General features: G+C 48.6%; 1 protein-coding gene across 4 annotated transcripts in view; it reads right to left on the minus strand.

Annotated features, from left to right (window-relative positions):
- Positions 1-13,423, minus strand: part of tna (Zinc finger MIZ domain-containing protein tonalli) — a 254,780-nt gene that overhangs the window by 165,078 nt on the left and 76,279 nt on the right. The window lies entirely within an intron of this gene.

Raw genomic sequence — 13,423 nt, forward strand, 5'->3', positions numbered from 1 at the left:
ATGCTAAAATTGCGGGACGCTACCCGTGTGACATCTTGCAAGTTAATCTGATAGCAAACCAGCAATGTGATTCGATGACAACATATGAATAGGAGACAAAACAGATCTTAGCAAAAGCTGGTCCAGATGCACTCAGCAAACAAAGTAAGCACAATAACGTTTTTCTTTCGAGGCGTGTAATCAAAGGTGAAAGATGGGCCAGAATCAGCCCTTTCTTTCCACCATGGAGAGATGCAGCGCAAAGGAAACAAGGGCGACAAGACACAAGGAAAACAGGACTTCCTTCGAGCTTCACGAAACTCTCCATAATTCCTCACCGACTGGCCCACACGAAGATACTATTCTCTTTTTCTATTCGCAGGCCAGTTAGTAATCTGACAAAGTTTTTCATAGGCTGTTACGATTTGGTTACACGGCCCACTTAAGGTTAAAATTACGAGTTGGAATCTCTTATGCGGCGAGGTTGACACGGAGCACCTAAGCCGCGGCTTGTCTTGCATCGTATTCCTGAAACAAATCGCGTGACAAGAGTGCTCAGTGCGCTTTGACCAATCGCTTTAGTCCGCAACACGCTCAGACGATAGCTGCGTCATTTACTGAGGACAAGATTATTGTTTATAACCCTTCACTACTACACAAGCGAACCTGTATGGGCGCCTGACCCACTTTGACAGCTGAAACACGATATCAATCACCTTTTGATCGCCAAATCGCTTTCTGCTTTGCCCATGCGTTCACATTCGATACGCACGTGACACATTTTACATAATCCCTGAGAACACCTCTACCTAAAACCTTTACGCTCTGGTGCACGGGCATGCACCTATCTCGTACGAAAACAGGCAATCTTTCACCGCTCTTTTACGCACGTACTGAACGACCGACTGTACTCTCTAGTAAAAAATCATCATCATCATCATCATCAGCCTGACTATACCCACTGCAGGGCGAAGGCTTCTCCCATATTTCTTCACTTAACCCGGTTTTGTGCTAGCTGCATACACTTGACCCCTGCGAACTTCTTAACCTCATCCGCCCACCTAACTTTCTGCCGTCCCCTGCTACGCTTTCCTCCCCTTGGAATCCAGTTTGTTACCCTAAGCGACCATCGGTTATCCTCTCTTCGCGGTCTCGTGAAAATATGCCGGCGTTGCAATAATTGTTCTCGGGTATGTATGTATGTATGTATGTATGTATGTATATATGTATATATGTATATATATATATGTATATATGTATATATATATATATATATATATATATATATATATATATATATATATATATATATATATATATATATATATATATATATATATATATATATAAACTAAGTGGCATGTGTATGTAATCCTTCGAAAGTGGTGCAAGATATGGTGTCGTATGAATTTAATTTCTCTTCATGCGAAGGTCCTACCAATTAGAACGTATGTTTGAAAAAAAATAAACTGCTCTGCATATTTTAGGACACCTTCTAGACCCTACACCAATTTCCAGCAGGCGCTTTGCCTGAAAAAGTGATATAGGCTATCTTGTGGAGTCACTGTACAAGTGCCGATGAAGACGCGGCGTATGCTCGAGCTTCATCCAGCCAGACCAGCACGCACTCCCGAAGAGCCTGAGCTGGGTGGAAGCGTCGGTTTCCGCACTAGCTCTGGTACGGGCAAGGTCTCCCATCACAGACATACTAGTATACCCGCGTATACCTTACTGGCCCCTCGGTCGATTCACAGGTCGGATTCGGATGCCGGAACTCGTCGATTTGGGGGCTGGTTGCAAACCAGATCCGCGGCTGTTGTACGCGGCGGGACGCTGACGCAGACTCCTCGCTCGTTCTTTTATATATATTTGTTTTTGGTAACAGCGGCTCAGTAGGGAGGGATGTCGGCCTGTTTTGCTCCTTTCTTGGCCCTTCTCCTCCTCCTCGCCGTCGTTGTACTCCAACCTCGCTTTCCCCCGAGGTGGCACTTCGTGTATAACGGCACAGCGGCTTCCCACACGCGGGCTGACGGGGGTGCGGACACGCGCGGTTCGGTGCGCACCAGTCGATCAGCCGCCATCTGAATTAGGCGACGCCTAGTCTTCACCGGCTGCCCCGGCGTATTTTTTTTTTTTCCTGCCTTTTCTTTTTCCCGTCTCTCCCGGCTTCCCACACCCTCACTCTGCGGGGTCGCAACGATGACTCGAGCTTTTAGGACGCGACTGCTAGCTAAGAGTCCGGTCCGGCGTCAGGGAAAATATAGGGAAGGGACAGAGGGAGGCGCACCGTTACTGCACCCACTCTGACAGGCGGGTTAGGGCGCGGGCTCACGCCGCATGGGGCTTCGCTACGTCTATGGAACAGGATTACAGTGTGATTCAACGAAAGAGGAAGCAGCAACAAGGAACCGAAGCCGCAGAATAAGAATATCGATTAGACGCAAGAACGGACCCTAGCCTATATTACTCATTTAGTCGGTTTCGTCGCTAAATCCGTACCCCGCAAAGCGACGACATGCAATTGAGCCGTAAACAGCGCTGATCTCCTCGACAAAGAAATATACACGGCGCGAGAGAGCAGAAGAGCAGGGACACAACGATGGCTTCGAAAAGCTCTCGTAGTAAGGGCAATCCTTCTCCTCCTTTACTTTGACTAGAACCACAGCCTAAGAGGGGGACGCCGTAGAGGGGAGCGCTGGCGCTCTTGATTCCAGAGAATATACCCTGTTGAGGTACCATTAGCCCCCAGCGCGAGAACAACGCCAGCGGCAAATTTGCGGCCAAGGGAACGGGGGTTCTGCATATCGATTGCACCCTGCCAGGGATGAATGCATCCGCGGTGATGAATGACGCATAAGTAAAGACCCTTTTAGCGACTGAGTGGGAGGCGCGGGCGAACAAAAATGACGCGATAAACGGGACAGTGCGGGAATGAGCCGATACGAGATATGATGTCAGTCGACCAGAAAAGGCCTGACTTCTCCATGAAAGCAACGGGAGATAACGAGCTTGCCATCCCACCCAAAATAGGGCTGAATACACGCGGCCACATGTTGCGGCTTTCTCGTTAGCAGCAGCAGGATGGTTGTTTCTTGCTCTTGTGGCAGGCGAGGATCTCTCTGCTCGAAAGTTTCACTGACCACGCCGCATACAAGCTAAAAGAGGGAACTCATCAGCTAAACGATAATTATCAACGTGTGCCGCTCCAGGCAAGCACAGCCGTCTTTGCACCGACGAGTTGTAATAGCAGTAGTGTTTTATTGCCACCATATTGTTGGTGGTGGTGGTGGGGGGGTTCTTCCCACGCCTCAAAAAAAAAAAAAAAGAGGGGGGGGGGGCAGCAAAAGTCAATTTTCGTGGCGTTGTCTTGGAGGCATTTTTCCACTTTGAACTGTCACCCGTCCCTATAAGCGCTGAAGCGTAACTGAAGAAGTTTTTCGGTGGTGTTGAAATACTTCCGCAAGGAGGAGGAAAGGCAGGGAGGTTAACCGGTCGGCTATTACGGCCGCGCGCTCGACTCCCACATTTCAACGAGCAACCTCACATCTTAATGGGCGGCTGAAGAGGATCATATTCACCTCCTAAGCTTTCTAGCTCACCTTGAGAACAAGCCACTCCATGTCGACATAACGGACGCATCGCACACCCGAGAGCAGAGTCAACAAACAGGCAGATGCGAGGACTCTCCCCACCGCGCTCGCGCCTCCACGTCTGCCAGCTCCCCGCCTAGCCCATAATCCTGTTTCACTTTTTTCTTCTTACTACGCTCGGTGGCACAATTCCGGAACGAGACAATGACAAAGCGCGTCCCTATGGCCGCGGTGAAAGCCCCGTAGCAGACTCCCGAGTCGAGCGCGCGAGCGGCGCTTCGTCATCCAAGCGCTGGGGCACCAAGCAGCCAGTGTGCTTCCCGCCCTTTCTCCCCGCCGCTCGTCCCGGGAGCCACGTGTCAAATCAAACATCGCAGTGATAAAGGACCCCGGGACTCCTCCCGATCGCCCGCTTCCCTCGCCCACCGAGCTTCCTTGGCGCCCCTGCGCTGACGAGGGGATCCCGCGCCAACGTTCGAGATGACACTGATAAAGTGGGGCCCGCTCACTGTTTGCAATGAAATCTGACGTGCCCGCCGATCGCGCCGTGGCTACGCCCGCGCCATGTTCCCACCCCGCGGGCTGCGGTCGCGGCTCTACGGAGGAGCCCACTGGTGTGCACACTTAGCCATCTATTATGCCCGAAATTAGGTCCAGTGGCCCGCGGATAATAGGCGCCTCTTACGAGTGCCGCGCTGTATAACAAAATAAAGGGGAGGGTAAAACCATGGAACGGAGCTCCTCATCGCAAAACAGATTGCGGTGCAACTGTGTGCATCACCCTTCAGAAGAAATCGTCCTTGTGCCTCAGCGTTCCTCTTTCGGAGATCTCACGCTTTTACAGCTTTAAAAGCCGTCATTCCGTTGCCGACAGTAGGCGTACTATCGGAATCGAACAGTGAATATGTTTACGAAAAGAGACAAAGGGATGTCTGCCTTCCGGAACAAGAGCAACAAAAAAATGGGTACCTACATCGCAGAGCGCACTGTCAACCCAAAATACTCCTTTCCTCAGGACACTATGCTGAACACCTAAGATATATCACGATTTCTGCTAATGAATCCAAATCCACGCAGCTGCCCATTGTATCCACTCCCTTACTGCAATGCGAATTGTTAGTATTTGCAGACGATGGCTAGCGAACCGCCGGTAAACGCTTTAGGCGCCGTGCGCGATTCGCCACGTAATGACATAGCGCAATTATCTATAGCAACTAAACGACACGCGTCGCCTTTACCTCATATATTATCATAATGCGTCTTTACACGAGTGACACCTTAGACCAAATGTGCAGTAGAACAAACACTCATGCGTTTAAAGGTTTACATAACATATCCATTAAAGCGCGGCAGCTTCAGCATCTGATAAGCATAAAAGTACATTGGTCTACACTTTCTTCCAGAAAGTGCCGTTAAAGACGCTCAGCGCACACATGCAGACATGTAGCCTATACAAACGCCAGACCTGTTAAAAAAGCCACGCCTGCGAGCTGGAACAAACCGTAATGGCGCCATTCAGCCGCCCCCAGACACCTCTTGCCACCGACTGAGCTTGGTTCCTTAACTCCTGCCTTCAAAGCTAAGCGGTGACGGCCACGCGCAGCTCGTGTCAGCACTGCGCTCGATAAGATCAGCGAAACGCCGCTCCACAAGACCTAAATAGTCGGTCACAAGTGGCTCCAGCCACGCGACCCTCAATTTACGTTGGGCTTACTTAAGGGAGCGTTGTCACTCGACGAGAGCCGCGCAACTTAATCTCAAAGTGAAGCGAACCGGGGATGATAGGAAACCACTCGCTGCTATAAAAGCGCCAAGTCAGGGAGAAAGGAGGCAGGCGACGAGGAGGGACTCGCAGCCATCTGTCCCTTCCCCCTCGCCCGCCCGAAACGCCCCGCTTCTAAAAAGACAACGTCCGCTCTTCGTGCCCTCTCACCCGCCTGTGCGGCATCACCCCGTTCCCTAACCTCTTTGTTTTCCCGGAAGGGGGACACCCGCCTGCGTGACTCAATACGGTTTTCGCACAAGCATCACCCTAGCAGACGTGAGCGTAGGTGACGTCACGCCAACGCAGTAGTGCCTACTTCCGCAGCGCTCTTCACTGGTGGCTCCTCCTCTCTGCGTCCCGAAGCCCCCAACGACCGCTTTCCCCGTTCCCGAAGCGCAAGCTCAATCAGGGCGGGACTGTTTGATGACAATTACCGACGGCTGTACCGCAAAAATGAGTGCTGACCTGAACTGCCGGCGTCTGACGCCCGAAGTCCTCATTCCTCACCCGCTGCTCTCTTCAAATCCCGCTATATATATGGTTCATATGAAAAGAGAATTTCCGGATTTGGCTTCTTGATTATTGCGTGTTAGGTCCCATATTCTGTATATTTAACGCTAGAAATAATCAACAACAATAACCGTTTCTAACCGCATGAATCGTTGAAAATTTGACTATTACACATACGTGTGCGTCTGTGCACGTTTTCCGTTTGTTGATTCGACCGCCACAAAAACGATTAGCTGAACTCTGGAAAATTAGCGGCATAGTTCTAGTTACGAGCCGTATTAGTAAGCTCCCCTGTCACAGAGCTGGATATGTCTCAGCTCGTCATAATGGCCACTCCCATCGAAAGACTCGCTGAATTCATTCTTTCAAACGAGGAGGTTTCCACTGGACATTTTCTTTCTTTTTCGCAGAAAAAGACGTCCTCTTCCCGGTAAGGTTACATTTTTTGTCGTCTTTCTTTCGTTTACATCTGTCGCTTCTTTTTCTTCCCAAAGGTCACCGTGATTTTTTACTACGACACAGAATATGAAGATGCAAATGCTACAGTCAAGAGTAAATGATGCAAAACCGTGCGCGAGACGCAGACAGAGAATGCCCCTGCCAATTTAACGTCAAACTAATTATGCCGTCGATCACGCAAGACTCGCGGCGGCTTAGATACACATGAAAAAAAAATGAAACACACTTGAAAGGATGGAAAACAACGTAGAAATAAAGTATGCCGCTCACCATAGCTACGCAATAAGGAAAGAGGAAACATTAACAAAAAGATGGAACAAAAACCCACCCGCTGTACGTGGAAGACACCAGAGCAAGCCGACAAAGCTGCTAGCAAGAAAAACAAAAAAAAATCACATTGTTGAAACCAATATCGAGCCCCTCAAACATAAAGCGCGACAAGAAAAGGAAATGCGAAAAAGAAAGTCACCCCTACGCAGACAGCCAGAAGGGCAAAAGGCGGAAAACTCACTAGAAAAAGAGTGGGTGCACTGTGCGTGTGTGTGGAAGTACACGTTAACTCAATACTACAGAAACAGAACTAGTGATAACAAAATAAAAGAATGACAGCGCGAGGTATGGCAGTGGAGGGGGTACGGAGCAGCAGATTTATAAACCGAGAGCGCAACGGGCAGCGCGATTTTAAAAACGCTCAACAAATGAACGAGCGAAGCACAAGCAGGAACTCTGCGAGAAGTAACTAGAACGACAACCAAGAACAGCAAAAAATGCGCCAGAGAGAAAAAGATAGAACAGTAAGCTTTGACATCGAAAACTACATCGAAGGCGCTAGAAACAAAGTTCGCAGTAGGGCAAGTGCGCGGGAAGAGCGGAGAGGGCGACTTGCAGCAGGGTGGGGAGAAAGAACAATACAAAGGGAAGCAACGAGGGAGAGAACGGTAATATTGCGGATACTCTCCGCTTTCCAACCTTCGAAGGAAAAAGAAAAGCGCAATTACTAGGAGCAGAAAGAGAGGGGAGAGAGAGAAACTTAAGCGTTGGTGGAAAATAGAAAATAAAAAAAAACAACCTCTGCTGCGGAGAAGGTAGCATGATGAAATCAGGCGTGCGGCTTGCAAATACAGACGCTGCTCGAGACAACCGTAGCCGATAAAGAAAAACAAGGGGAAAAAAGGGGAATGGAATGAACAGGAAATAAAGAGACGGTCCGGGGAACGTAGCGCAGACAAAAGGTGGGCAGGGAGAGGGATCCGAAGGAAAAACAAGCAGCGCAGAGGGAGCGGCGAGCGCAAGGCGGTAGAGGGAACGAGGGAAATGGGGGTCCAATAATGAGGAAAAACACAAGAAACCGAGAAGTGTAATGCAAGAACGAGTGGCATCAAGAGCAAAGGCGCGCATCAACGGCGAAGTTCGGAGGAGCGCGACCAGGCATGGGAGACCGAGGCGGGCGGGGAGCGCAGCCATGGGGAAATCAAAATAAGCCAAAGAGGAGCAGGAGCGATGATGATAATAGTCAGAAAAAGAAAACATAGCTAGTCTACAGCTGCGAGGCATTCATAAGGGCAGTTCGGGGGCCGGAAAAGAATAAGAGCGAAAGTGTAATGCAAGTTAAGGAGGGCGGAACTAAATAACGAAGAAAGGAGAAAACACGGGCAGACTGGCCACGCTTCTTATACCGGCGAATGAAAAAAGGCGCAAAGAGAGAGAGAGGGAGAGAGAGAAGGTGAAAGAGAGAGAAAAAAAAAGCGGGATCCGAGAAAGTGAAATCGGGAGACGAGAAGCGGAACTCAAAACGATAAGCTTCTCCTCCATTTGCTACGCGGCAGTGTTTTTTCCCGGAACCGTAGCTTCGATGGCAGTGGCGCCTCCTTTCAGCGTACGCTGGGATCCATGAGGAATCCGTTCGCTTTGTTTTCTTTTTTTTTTTCTCTCATTTCGTCTTCCCTTTCTTCCCAATGTTCATTCCTTCGGTTTTCGTATCGACCTCAGTTTACTTTCTTCTTTAGCTCCCCCGCCCCATTCTTTTTTTTTTTTTTTTTTTTGGTGGAACGAACAAATGGTAGGGAGTTCTGCTGCGCTTTGGTATGGTGAAGGTAGGAAAAGAACGTGTCATAACAAGCACAGGCTGTCTGCCTGTCTTCAGACAGGGCGAGAGAAATATCGAGCGAAACGAAGGGGGAGAGGGGGGAGGATGAGAGGAGGACGTAAGAAACGGAGGCGCCGATTGACACGCGGCGTGTGCGCTTTTCACGCCGCCGTTTCATCGGTGATGCTTGCTCCGTTCTTCCGCGCTCCCAGTGCCGAGCTCCTCTCTCCGGTGCATGCAAATTTCTGACTCCTTCATTTAAGCACGATTGAGAATGAGCGACCGTCTAAGGATTGCTGATTTGCGCGCTTTATTTACGAAAAAAAAAAAAAAAAAAAAGGCGGAACAAATAAAACAGGTGGAGAGCAAAGGTAAGAATAACGGCGGCTAAGGAGAGCGAACAAATGTTGCTCCGTCCTCTGTATGCAAAACGCCGGTTGCCACGACGTTGAAGGTATAAACTAGCTTTATCGAAAGGATTGAAGAATCCAAATGTTAAAAGAGCGCTAAGACTGGACAGCTTTGAATAGAGGAAAAAAAAAAAAAAAAACGATGTTTGCAACGACAAAGATGCGGGCTAATTTAACCTCATGGTGCAACACGCTCTTAGCGTATTAAATTATGTTCGCCTGTGAACCACGTTCTTTTCGAGGTGATGTGCGACTCAGAAGCTCGAAAATGGAAGCTAGAGCAATGAATGTGACATCAAATAATATTTAAAACAATATGTCCAGAGGAGATTAGATAGCGTAACGGCCACGTTGAGACCATACAGTGACGAATAAGGAGGGGGAAAAAAATGCAAAGGCACATACGCGACGATGCGAAAGCCAGCCAATTCTACATCGCTAACGTTTCGAGGTCACACGTAGCCAGTAAGCAATGCTCGGTCGAAGACTTGAGCCAGCGATTCAGAGCACGTCCCAAAGACACGGGTGCAACATGCGGTCCCCTTCCACATCGCTCGTTCCCGTCCTCACTTTGTTGCTCACATCCAAACCCCTGCTGTAAAGCATCCGTGCTCTAATTTTACAGCAGGGAGCAGGGTGGGACCGCCCGGTGGTCGGCATGATCGGTGAAGACTGCAAGAGAACGCCGACGTGAACAAAAAATGCCTAAGCGCGCGAAAAAGCAAAAAAAAAAAAAAAGAAAAGAAGACGACAACAAAAAAGACGCCTGTATCGGTAGTATCGAGAACACGGCGGACATCAGACCTCCACGAAAAATTGATGAACAGCTGACAGCGTCAGCAGCTAGGTGATCACTCTAACATGTCACAAAGAACGCGGTGTGACGATGGCTAGCAGTGATTCACGCAAGAAAAAAAAAAAAGAGAAGAAAAAAGGAAACTCGAAAGGAGAACAAATAACACAATTAAAGCTCTTAGCTCGCCAGCTGTGTAGTATGCGGTGTGTGTGTGTGTGTGTGTGGGGGGGGGGGGGATAATTTTTAACGCGCGCTGCGAGACAATTCTTACCTACACTGAGCGCATTTAGTACTGCGAGCGCGTAAATTACCGAGTTGCGCAGAGTGAGAATAACATTTCACCGCCAGTGCGTAGGCTACTGGAAGCCGCTACCCGCCACTCTCTTTTCAAACGTGGCGCCGGTGGCGGGGGTGGAATTGGCAGAGGATGAGGAGGAAGAGAAAGCGGAGACGCAAGCGTGAGGGAGGCGCAAGAGGAGAAAAAAAAAAAAAAAGAGAAAGAAGGGCGGCCCCTAGACATCTCAGGAAGCGAGCGCCCTTCGCCCCCGCTGGCCGGCATTCGCGCCTTTTCCATCCAGCTCCCGAATTTTGGGACGTGGGCGCCGCGCAAAGGGCGAAGCGTGGGCCCTGCTTCTCCCAGCGAGCAGGAACGCACTGAGAACAGCAGCGGCTGGACACTGGTCGCAGCTCTATCGCCGTCGCCCTCTCCTCTTCCTCGCGTATATCGGGGATGAGGGGCGCGTGAAACAACAAACGATGACACGCTTCGCGCACGACGGTGCTTTCCGTTAGACAAATGAGAATAACAATAGTAGTAAAAATAAATTGCCTGCTTTTTTTTTTCTTTCAACTCCGCTTAAACCGATTTTGACGTGCGAAAACACTGTTTGGAATAGTTTTCCTTGGGTGTTTTGAATCGAGAAACAGTGTTCAGCAAAATGTTAAACTTCTTTACTGCACGGCACACCATTGCAGGTACCATCGGGGACAAAATTTCGTGGAAGACGCAAAGTGCAAGCAAAGCACGTAACTTTCGTATTGGTCAGTAGTTTCGGACCATATTTGTCAATGTGAGAGTTGGACTTCAGTTCTTTCATGTGTGCTAGAGAAATAAGATGATAATTCGTTTACATCGTGCTTGTATACCAAAATGGCCACACGTGTGGTTCAGATACTTTTGTCACCGATTGTCACCGACAGTACATGCATATGACGTCTGTACAAATTCCTGTCGTAAGCAAGCTGCCAACCGTAGTTTTTTTTTTTTTTTTTTTTTTTTTTCAGAAATGCTCCGTATCTCACTTATCTAAAGTATACATATATGTCGTCAGTTCGAATCTCTACCGCCAACAAGCCCCCAACTTAGTTATGACGACGGATGATAAATACACCACTCTCAACTGAACTCTGTACAATGAACGGTTGCGTCGCAACTTTGATACGCAATGTGTTTTCTCCGACATGTTTTCTTTTTTTTTTGTTTTCTTTATTAATTTTGGTTACGACGACCGTTTTTCCACCGGATGAGCTGCGCACGTTTCGCGTAATAAAAGGCGCCAGAGCTGCAGCACCTCGGCTGGTATGTACAGGCGTCGCGAAAACCGGCCGCGGTGGCTGCACTTGTTTCAAAATTAGATTAGTTACCATAGCTGTAATTTTCACTTGTGTATAGGTGGTCCTCATAGGCGATGCGGAACCGGAGATATTATTTGTTAATCAGTGATTACTGGCTCCCTTCATGCTTCTGTGCATTGCTGAAATACTGCGCACGCATGCTTCTGTCCATCCGCACATTGGCAGTGTTGATCCCGCGGTAGCTCAGCGGTTGATCTCGAGGTCGCGGGAGTGAATCCCGACCTCGGCAGCCGCTTTTCATTGGAGGCGAGAAACAAGACGCCCGTGTATTGTGCGATGTCAGTGCACCCGTTAAAGAACCCCAGGAGGTCGAAATTTCCGGAGGCCTCCACTATACGCCTCTCTTACAGCCTGATTCGCTTTGGGACGTTAAGCCTATACAATTCAAATGCATCATATACAGCAGATCACTTTTTTTTTTTATGTTTAACTGGGCTTCGGTTTTCCGATCCGCGGGCACGAAGCGGCCGCGGCGACGCTCTTCGGCCGCTATAGATTTCGAGTCACGTGTGCACATTTCTTCGTGTGTTGGTAACTGGCCACGCGAGGAAGGCGCCGGTTCATTTATGTGATAAGCGCGAGATGTGCATATGTTAACCTAGCGAAAGTCGCTTAGAAACTAAACGATTTGCGACCTCGATTCGAGGGGAAGAAAAATCCGTGATTTTGAGATATTCATTCGATATTCGAGCACAACGCTCACCGCACTATTCAGATCAAGCGGCAGGTTTTATGGCTCGAAAGCTGGAATATTTCCTCTCTTGCTTCCACGTGGCAAGCGCTTGAAAGTGCCAGCATCAGTTTCCGTTTCGTTCCCTCAAATTCATCAGTGAGTGGCGGAAATATGAGCAGCAACTCAATTCTGTAGAAGGATAGCGCGACGAGCCATTGGGCGCACCAGCCGCAGCGGTGGCCAAGCGGTTTGAGTATCCGCCTTGCATGCGGTATAGGCGCGCGTTCGATCCTCACACCTTGACTATACAACTTGAGTAGAGAGAAACACCTTGTTTGCACGGCTCGTGGTTTGTCTAAAGCTGCCCTTGCATCGCAGAGTTTCTTTTTCGTCATCATCGCCATCTTTTCATTTATTTATTTACAAATAATGCAGACCCTTCTGGAGGCACATGCGGGAGTGGATAAAAAGAAAGAAAAAGAAAAAAAAATGTTGTGGTTTAGCTCTGGTTAATCCTAGTTGAATTGCGAAAGCAAAGGCGGAAGCTTCTTTCGCCTGTTACATTATTCCCCTGTCACGCCCTATCAGTGTAAGGTGCTACATTATTGGGGACACTTAAGCACATCCAGCGTATGTCACCAGCCCACATATGATGTCACGCTTTAACCAAGCCGTACGGACGTGCCATGCGTGTCGTAGAGGTAACGAGAATGCAAACGGTTCTGGCAGGTTCTGGAAAGTTGAAACATAGCATTTATCCCCCGTTTTCATTCTCCGCTCGCTACACACTCAAACAAACGATTCAATTAATTGTGAAATAATCCGACAGCCATTGAAAGGTGACGTCTGTCCGGAAAATTGAATGTCAAGTAGCGTGGCACGTTGAGGGAAGAAGTAAAACTAATGGTTTTCCCAGAATCGCTGCACGTGGTCGACGCACAGAGAGTATATCAGAAGAACTCACTCTTACAAATGATGAGAATAATGTAAATGCATCCAACAATATGCACTTAAATTGTAGTTTACAATGGTACCAGCAGAGCACAATAATCGCTGACTTAATTCATTTCATTAGTAGGCGGAATTATAGCGGCTTTTGTGATTTCAGCGAACGATTAGATGTGCAGTTGGCAAAAAAGAAAATTACTAAAGAGCGCGGAGAAAGCGACCGAGCGCAGGCGTTTCCATGGGCTATAAACCAAGTGGCGTTATAGCTATAGCGGCTGGGCTCGATAATTTGGCCCCTTTATTTGCTTCACAACCGTTGTAACCGTATGCAGATGCGGACGCGCACGTACAAATGTTGGCTACCTATAAAGGCCGGATTATATATATATATATTTTTAACCCCAGTTTCTTCAAGCAATTGCTTGAGATAATTTTGTACGCGAAGTCATCGCATGCCTGGGCATGTATTAGTCAAGCATTGTATATCTCGCAATTACCTTGAAAACTATCCGCGGGAAAGTGATGTCCACACCACTTGTGACGATCGCGGAAAGTTTCGCAGAATTTGGTCG

The sequence above is a fragment of the Amblyomma maculatum genome, chromosome 1 (genome assembly GCF_055883805.1).
Source record: "Amblyomma maculatum isolate TAMU_Amacu chromosome 1, ASM5588380v1, whole genome shotgun sequence".
Classification (NCBI taxonomy): domain Eukaryota; kingdom Metazoa; phylum Arthropoda; class Arachnida; order Ixodida; family Ixodidae; genus Amblyomma; species Amblyomma maculatum.